This window comes from Anopheles ziemanni, chromosome 3 (genome assembly GCF_943734765.1).
Source record: "Anopheles ziemanni chromosome 3, idAnoZiCoDA_A2_x.2, whole genome shotgun sequence".
NCBI classification, from domain to species: domain Eukaryota; kingdom Metazoa; phylum Arthropoda; class Insecta; order Diptera; family Culicidae; genus Anopheles; species Anopheles ziemanni.
In genome coordinates, this window is record NC_080706.1 from 17,882,336 (window position 1) to 17,891,744 (window position 9,409).

The following is a 9,409-nucleotide window of genomic DNA, read 5'->3' on the forward strand; positions in this document are numbered from 1 at the left end:
TGCACATTGTGGAATGAATTGCACAAGCAGACACAAATTAAAGAAAAATAAATCAAAATCCATGTTTAAACTGACGTATGACCGTAATCGGATTTAATCTCGCCAGCGCACACTGGGAGCATTTCTGCACAATTTATCCGGCTAGCAATGGTTTATGGTGCACGCTTCACTGCTTCACCGACTGCTGCTCCATTATGGTCGATTACGATCTTTCGGCGGCGCGTTCTGGTTTGTTTTACTGGTGTTTGTTCATTTCGATTTTTTTTGGCTACGACTGGGGTGGAGGGTTTGTTTTTCGGGGGTGGGTACAACTACTAGCAAACGACTACTATTGGCCAAGGTCGACCGAAGTCTGCAGCGAGCTCGAGGGTAGCCAACTGGTTGTCAACTGAGGTACTAGGTAGAAATAACATGATTATGGTGCTCGGTGCTTCCTTTTCGGTGGCGACGGACACGCTCGACTGGAGGACCGTTTAGTACGTGTTTTCATGTGTTTATGTGCGTATGTGTGTGCATGTGATTTACGATTGGACCCCTGTTCTGGGTGGCGGGGAGAATTTCATTCCATTTCTTGTCTTGCAACGCGTTACGAAAACTACCGGGAAAAAGGCGGAAGTGGCCGACGCTGAGCTGAGATGCTGTCAGAAACACTTTCCATCAAAGTGCGAATGCGTGAGTGATTTTTGAAATCACAAAAAATCCCTATCGTCTTCAAAGAGCAGTTTTGGTGGGAAGGAGAATGTTTTACGGTGTTACGTCAAGCCAAAGCATCTTATGATGCTTTTTTATTCGAACCATACAAGTTGAACGAAAGTGGTTGAGACGTAGATGGAAAGGAAATTTAAACTAAAACTGGTGACAGCAATCACCTGATTCGTTGAAAGAGAATATAAAAACCAAAACCGACGACAAGTATAAGCGACGAAATTTTGTTCCCGAACAGTTTAAATTCGCCATCACGTGGCTTTGGCTAAAATTAGCAGTCGCTCCAAGTGGTTGCTGTCTGACGGTCCATTGCTCTTGTGACTTTTTGTTTTTTTAAATATGCTATTTATGTTTTTGCAAGGTATCACCCAGACGGCCAATCTGTCAGGCGATTAACTGTGTTGGCTGTCAAAATTGTAAGCAGCACAAAAAACGAAGGCGCGCATGTAGTATGTAAAATTTATTCGGTAACTTTTTGACTGATTGCTTCGTGGCACTGCTGGGGGTCACAAAGAGAGACACACACGCACACACACGCAGACGATCACATGAAAAATTTAATAAAAAAAACTCCACGCTTCTGTTCACGCATTCCTTTCAAGGTAAAAAAGCTGTCGTTGGACCCGGCAGAGTTTCTTAATTGATACCGGCCGCTAACGAACGACTTTTGCTTCCACCACCGAATGGCCGTTGAATATCGTCAGACTGTTTTTTGCTTGGTCCACTTATATAACCATTTTTTCTAAGTCTACTATTTGGTGGATTAATGACCAGATGATGGTTTTTTTCCATTTGATTTAATTTTGCGAACCAATTCGTGGTCGCTTCTTTGTGTAAATTGTTTTTTTTTCCCCCATTTTGTTTGATGTTCGTCTTTGAACACCGAATCTAGTGTAGGGTAGTTCGATTGCCACTGTTAGAAACAGGTCCGGGTGACCAGAAACACGCCTGCCGCATCAAACGAAGCCGCCTCGAGAAAATTGCCGCCTAAGTAAAATTTGTCCCGATTGCCAGCAACATTGTAATTGATATGGAACGACCATCTTCTACATCGGAAGCGCTCGGATGATTTATTTATTTACTTATTTACTTATTTCTGCTGATAATGGTTAACGGGTCGGGTCAAATGGAAATGTACTACGGTGGGAATAAATAATGATTAGCTTAATCGCGTCGGGGTAACAAGCTTTGCCTTCTCCCGGTTTGACCTCCCGAGCGGCCTGCTGGCGCTTGCGTAACACTCTGTCCCAAACGGATTCACGCCACAGTTTGAGATCATAAATCAGGGACACACGAGGTCCCAAATTTCTACCGGCCATTTTTGCAGCTTTGCCGATCATCCGCCGGGATGTTTTTATCTCTAGCGGGTCGATAGAAATATACTGTCCAAGTTTTGCTGAAATTTTATCATCAGTTGCTATTGATTATTGTATCATAGAAGAAGGAAAAGGATAGAAATCTCTTGCAGCTTTCGTTTCTTTTATGTTTGTGTTTTCTATTCGTGTCTCCGAACACCTCTTCAGAAAAGGAAAAAAAGGACATAGAAAGAATTGGAAAATTATTCCTGGCGTTTTTGTTGTACAACAAGACCAAAAGAAAAGCTTTTTGACACACCGAAACCATTTTTCAACGGAGCCGAAATAAAATCCAACCCCGCGCATTATAATTCGCAACTTTAAATGCCAAACCAGGCATACCGGGCGCACCGTACCGCACAATTCTCACACAAAAAAGGTTAGAGCAAAGGCCGAAAGTTTGCAAAGTTTGATCGCTTTTAATTTTTTTGATCGTTAGATTTTTATGACCACATAAAGGAAGTGATGTATTAGCTATGAATAATATTAATATATCGTGGCGCATTGGGCCTTTTTGTTTTGATCCTCCACCGTGCAGTTATGCAGCGTTGAATGCCATAAGGCAATGAACCCAATCTCATTAGTTGGGTGAACATGGGACAAGTTTTGAAAATGTATTCCAAATGGTCCCGAAAGGAAACTCGATGCCATTAGGACTAGGCACGATGCTCAGTTTGCTAGTTTACTGGCATAATTTATCGTGCTGAATGTGATGCAAGATAGACAAGAATCATTTCCAAAACAAGCTTTGAAATTTCCATTTTAAATGTGCAAAGGAAATGTTGTGTGGCTTTTTGGAGGTTGGTTTTCCAGTCAAAGTTGCTGAGGTTAGTTTTTTCCCGATTCTATGACTGAACCCTTCGGATCCACATAGATTATCTACGTTTATTGAGTACGATTACTCGATATTTCTATATGACGATGTTCTCAGTGACATAGAAAAAGGAATCAATGGTCGTTTAAATAAAACCAATGCTAAAATTACCCGCGAGGGTTTAGCGCATCCAACATCCTTATCGAACCGCCGTATCGTAAGCGTGGCGCTAAACGGAAATGAAAACACATCGCCGGCCGGACGGTGATCGGGTCCGGGAACGAGAATATCCTGTTCCACGATCCATTGTGCAACCGCGATTGACCGACCCGGCTGGCGAACAACATGGCATCGAATTAGTTCAGCATCGCGCATTAGTCGTCCAGCATTTATCAACCCTACTTATCGCGATGTATGCATACATAAATGCACATGGCTCGTGACGGCTTTCTGTCTCCTTCACCCCGCCGGAAGGCCACCAAGGGGAGAGCAAAACGAAAAGCAAGCAAACCCACCGAGAGTGAAATGAATCGTTCAAACGGTTTTATTTCACTTTCGATTCATCGCACCAGGACGATGGAAACAGGTTTCGATCGGTTTATCGGTTATGTGGTTGGAGGATATATTTGTTTTAAAATTAACCACGACCGACCGTTGAAAGGAATCTTTATGGTACAAATTAAGGGTGAATGGAGGGGGTGTAGCTTGATTTAGGGGAGGTGTTTGGCGGGATAGTAAATTGAATCTGCTGCAAATTTACATCCCATTGACCACCAAAATCTGCTAATCAGCATATTCATGATCGTCAACCATGAGAGAACTATCTCGTGTGTGTGTTTTTTTAATTGTGTTACCCGAGGACTCCTTGCTGCTTCTTTTCGAGCTACTATTGGCTTTTCACGCGGGTTATCTTATCTTCGATCTTCCACGGCCATTAAAGTGGCACCCATCGCAACCTTAGGCTGAATTGAGTTTGCCGATGGTTTTGCAGTTTGTTTTTATTCCCCTGAAATTAGGTCCATAAGTAGGTGAAAAAAACACTCGCAACAAATGAACACAAACGACAAATAGCTGGAGACATTAAAAATCAAATCTTTTTGCGGTTTGAATTTGTCACTGCTACATTCAGACATTGACGATAGTATTTTTAGTTGTAAAACTGGAACTGGAACTCACAACGCGGGAAACATAATATGTGCAATTTAATACCAAACACCTTCGAAGTGAAAAAAAGCGTGGAAAACGAGCTAATGAAATGGTCACGATTTGGTTGGTGGTTTAAAAAACAATCGTTAGGCTTTGTAGTAGCTTGCGTTACGTTTTGTTTTTGTGTAGAAAAACGGTAACTTATGATCACACCTACCCATTCTGTCGGGTACAAACCCCAAAGGGGTTTTAAATAAAATAAAAATAAAGGAAAGGATATTATCACTATAAACCGAGAGTTATAAAAAAGCAACACCGATCGTGAGATTGTTACGTGTATCTCGAAGGATACACGTCAAACAAACATAATCGAACGAATCGGAGAAGGCAAAGATCGTGATAAATTTGGCGCTTTGTATCAAACCACTTAGACGCGAAAAGAATCACCGAAAAGGGAAGGCTTGCGAGTGGATTGATTCCATTTATAGAAAATGCAAATGTTGGGACATAAAATCCCTCCGATCGAGCAGTCGAAGCATCGGGCGAAAGGAAATTGAAGATTATGCGAAGTTTATTTTTGGAATGCCGCCGGTTCGTCGGAACACATTAATTTGTCGATGAGCCGAACTAACTAGGGCTTTCGATGTGTGTGTGTGTGTGTGTGTGTGTGTGTGTGTGTGTGTGTGTGTGTGTGTGTGTGTGTGTGTGTGTGTGTGTGTGTGTGTGTGTGCTTATGAGATTAGCTATCAGTTGGCCATTAAAAGAGGACCATATACTGTACTGCCAAATGGGATTTATAACAACCATACACACAATCACACACATCCACGCATACATAGAGTAAAAGGCATACCTAATGTGTAGATTGTTTGTGTAATTTTTGAAATGGCAATTTGAATTGCAAACGGATTTTGCAACCGTAAACCTGAGGCGAACATAAACTTACGACATAAGAAGAAAACATTAAGATAACGATGATGTTGTTTGCGCTGCTAAGCGTGGCTCGTAATAAGGAGCGTGTCGTTGGGTTCGAGGACAGGATCGTTACACTGGGCAGGAATGGTAGGTTCACGAAAATGGTCACCTATAATATGTGTTTCTACGAAATTTCAACCATATTCCCACGCTTCCACAACCCGTGGCTCGCCCGGCCAAGGAGCCCCACTCATCAAGCAGGGACGTGACGTGTGTAACGCCTTAGTTTCGGCGTCTTTCCCGGCCACGTGGCGGTGTAAAACCTACTCACTTAGCTGCCGACAGGTCCGGTGGGCCGTAGGTTCGCATTCGATTAGCATTTGCCAAACAGCACGCCATCACGGTGGGCCGGACGGTTTTGCATTGTTTTGCATGCAGCTTGCCCTAGACGAGCCCCACAACCGACGGCGGACACGGATGCAACACGGGGCGAATGGTTGGACGCGAGGTGGGGACTTTATATTTCTATGTCGTCCGTTGTAACACCCGCTAATTGGTGCCCGGAATGTCACGAAACCGCTCGGGGAGCGAGTACATTTAATAATCGCTACAGCTACAGTTGCTTCAATCGTCACCACGACAACATCTTGTCCACCTCCCCTCCTGCGTGGCCCGCGTAAACAACGTTTCCGTACGACGTTCCTCGCACAGCATCCACCGACCCGTCCCTTGCGGTCAATCGAGTGGCACGCGTTTATGTAAATGTGTCGCGCGAAACCATCATCAAGCTGAGTATCTCGCTTCTCGATCCGCCGGAACGAGTCGCCGGGTTTACGGGAGAGACGCCCTTTCGACGACAGGCATCCGTCAAGCGACAAACTGCACCGTGGTTAATTTGTCAAGCGCGGGGTCGTACGGCAGACCTACGGCGTTGTCGGGACACCGTCGTCCTCTCGCGCGGCCAGAACCGTACGTAGAATGACTCACGTTAATGGGGGGAAGAACGAAAACGAAAACTCGTCTCGGTCAGGTTTTAGGTCCCCAACATCCAGCTGAGAGTGTGTAATAAAATCTTTCATTTTTAATTTAAAGAGACATTTTCATGAGATAGATAGATAATGTGTTTTTTTTTTCATTTAACAGGCAATTTGTCGCCAAAAGTCACTTCTCCGGGAAATTAGTCCTTGTACGAGCAGATGCGCAGACCAAAAGGCGTACGAAAAAGAATCTTCCACGAAGTGACCATCGAGAGCGGTTTTATGTCCAGTTTTTATGGTCAGGTTTATCTTGGAATCAAAAATATGTTTTACTCCTCTTTTTTGTCATTTCACACAGTAGAACTTAGGACTTGTTCTTGGAATATAAGCTTTGTCTCTTCGGCTTTCTGCACCACCCCAAGCCGCCTTACTTGTTTAATTGCCAGCCGCTTGTATGCAAACGTTAAACCTTCCAGCTTGGTAAAGCTACAACCTTTTGCCCCTTTCCGGTTTCTAGGGGTGCAAACGAATGGGCCCCCCCACCATAACAAATCCAGCCGAACACACATTATCGTAGTCCGAATCTTAGTCGCACGGGGCCGTTTAAGATTTTAAAGGAACGATTTTTGGCAAATGGAATTTCGCTGTCGGAATCTCCATAATTTTCTCATTTCTCACCGCGTCGCGAGTTTCGCAATCCCGTCGGCCCAGCAGCTAGACGGTTCCGTGGCATCCGTTCCGGTATCGAGTGAGGTGCTTATTTTTAGCCGTAGCTTTCTGCCACCTAAGGACCTGCTAGAGTTTCGGACACATAGCCACCATCTATTTTGCGACCGTAAGCCTATTTTTTTGATGGGTTTTACTGTGTTTCCTACGTCAACTTAACCAACCACTCGGCAGCAACTGGAAATGTCTATCTTTTCCGCGCCAAACTATGGGGTGGAGAAGAGTGGTCGGACACGTGATAGGACGCGGTATGTTTAAATACACCGGCAGGCACTGTTTAGACAGCTGAGTTTGTTCGCTACGGTGTTGAACTGCTGACTACACGTGGGTTATGCAGACTGGGACTATCGTTTATGTAAAATTGTTCTAAAAATATCTTGCAACATTGCAGGGAAGTTAGGCTGAAGAGTGTTTCTACTTTTATCTTTCTTCTGAGCTTTGACTTTTTTGTAATCACATCTGTTTCCCATTTTATGTTGTGTTTAAGTGTATTTTAGAGATCCTTTCATACTTTTTTTAGGTTGTCCAACCAGCAGTTTCCGGTGGCTTTATAGCTGTTGATTCTAGAAGCTATGTTGGGCATTGAAACAAAATAACAAATACGTGTGGTTGCAGATGTCAATTAAATTGATGCCATGTCACCCAAAAGTGGGTGACAGTTCTAAAAATTTCTAAAAAGTTTTTTGTCTATAAACAAATGAAAATGCAACATAAAAATTATAATAATATTTTTTGTCAATTCTTTGAGTAGCAAAATGTTTGCTTAGCCTGCAAAAATCGTTGGTTTAATAAATGTTTTAAGCAAATTTTATTAAAAAAGATTGTTCTAAAAAAGTGTGCTAAAAACGCTTGGCAGTCAACGTGTTAAATCAATTTTAATGAAAGCGTCATCGAAAATTGACCAACGTTACCAAACTCCAAATAATAACCACAAAACTAGCTTTCAAATTCGGTACCAACGGAGGAAGAAATGAAAAAGCGAAGTATTCTTCAATGAACACACATTGATTTTGATCGGAATGATGTTCTCACTCCACAGTTTTTTGCGGTTTAATTTCACCAAACGTGCAAGCGTGAACACATGTTACGCAGTAAGTTTTTCGTTCAAGCAAATTAAATTTATTTAATTAGCAGTCATTTGATCTGTGGCGCGCTTTTCTCAATGCCATTGACATAAAAGCAAGGCAACAACCACCTGATTACTCGATGGAATACTGCTCAGAAGCCTCGTGCAGGTAAAATCGGCTTTCCTGGAAGTACCAAGCTACAGCTACAGCTTCTTCGCGCCTTCCGCCAAGCGCCGCATTTGCGGTTTTTCGGCAATCGTTGGAGCCTTTTTCCCGGCGGTAGTAGAATTTCGCTCGTTTTCCCCGTTGATTACGCCGGCGGGCTACCGGCGAAACTTGCCCGAACATCAAAGCGGGCGCGACAGGATATTTAAATTCAGATTGGGTGGTAAAGAGAAATATTTTTTAATTATCACACGAGCAACAATTTTATTGCCGGGTTTCGTTTGATGGCAATTTGCAAAAATGATAGCACTCGATTGAATTTATTTCTACAAGCCATAGAGCATGGCTTGCTTGTTTACAAATCATTGTGGATAATTAATATGTACCCGATTCTTAATCGCATAACTCATCGAAGACGTAACAAAACGTCGTTAAATCATGTCGTAGGTGTCTGTAATCCTAGAGCTTCCCAGTAACAATACGTTGTGAATGGAATTGACTGATTAATCGATCATTCATTCATTCCATGAGGTAGCTAAAATTGATGAACCTCAACGAACGAACCTACAACAGGATGCAACCGACAGCCAGCGTCCCCCGCCCCGGGGAGCATCCAGTTAATTTAACAACAATGTAACGAAGACGACGTCCAGCCGTCTCGCGCTCGGTCCGGCGGCGTCGGTGTCGCGTCCAATCTGCCAATAAATCAACAGCTGCTTGCAAACCGACCGCGTTGTTGGCTTACTGATGGGAGGCGCGAACGGTTGCCGATCGGATCGACGATAGCTTTTGATGCATTGCGCCAGTCGGATGATCGGAATGGGGCAGCCGGTGTAGGATATGCGGTATGTGGGCGCACACGGTATAGTTATTATCAACCCGGTCGCGGGGTGCAAACAAATTGCGCTTTCCCATCTAATAACGCAATATCCCATATGGTGGCGCACGTTTTCGCTCGCTCGTGGTTGTGGCGGTGTGAAACGTACAGCACATTCCCGCTAGATGCAGCACGCCGGTTTCGTTTGGGCAACCACAATCATTCGAACGCATCGGCGCGAATGCTTTCCATCTCGAAAGATTCCTTGCCCCCTCTACGAGGAAACCGACGGACAATACATTGTTGTGAGGTGTCGTTATTTAGATTGGCTAATTACAAGCGATTATCACGTCGTGATCGAAGGACGGCCCATAAGCCACAAGAAGCTAACAAAATAGAATTATTATTGTCTACAAATTGATATGTTACATAGTTTAAGGGCGTGTACTACTATATTTAATTCAATACAAACGTTCAAAATTCCATTAGGTCCGTCCTCATGGCTTACTAAAAGAATATTTTTAAAAATGTGGAATCTATTTTTGATTTTTCAGTTTTTGAAAATTAAATTTAAAACTGTGGTAAACAATTTAAAGGGATTTAAAGGTTAAAGGGTTGAGGGGTGAGTTTTTCAATTGACGAATCCAGAATGTGTCCGATTTAGCTACGGACGACTGATTCGATTGGAAATATTCTCAGTTGGTTTTGATATGCGAACCAAT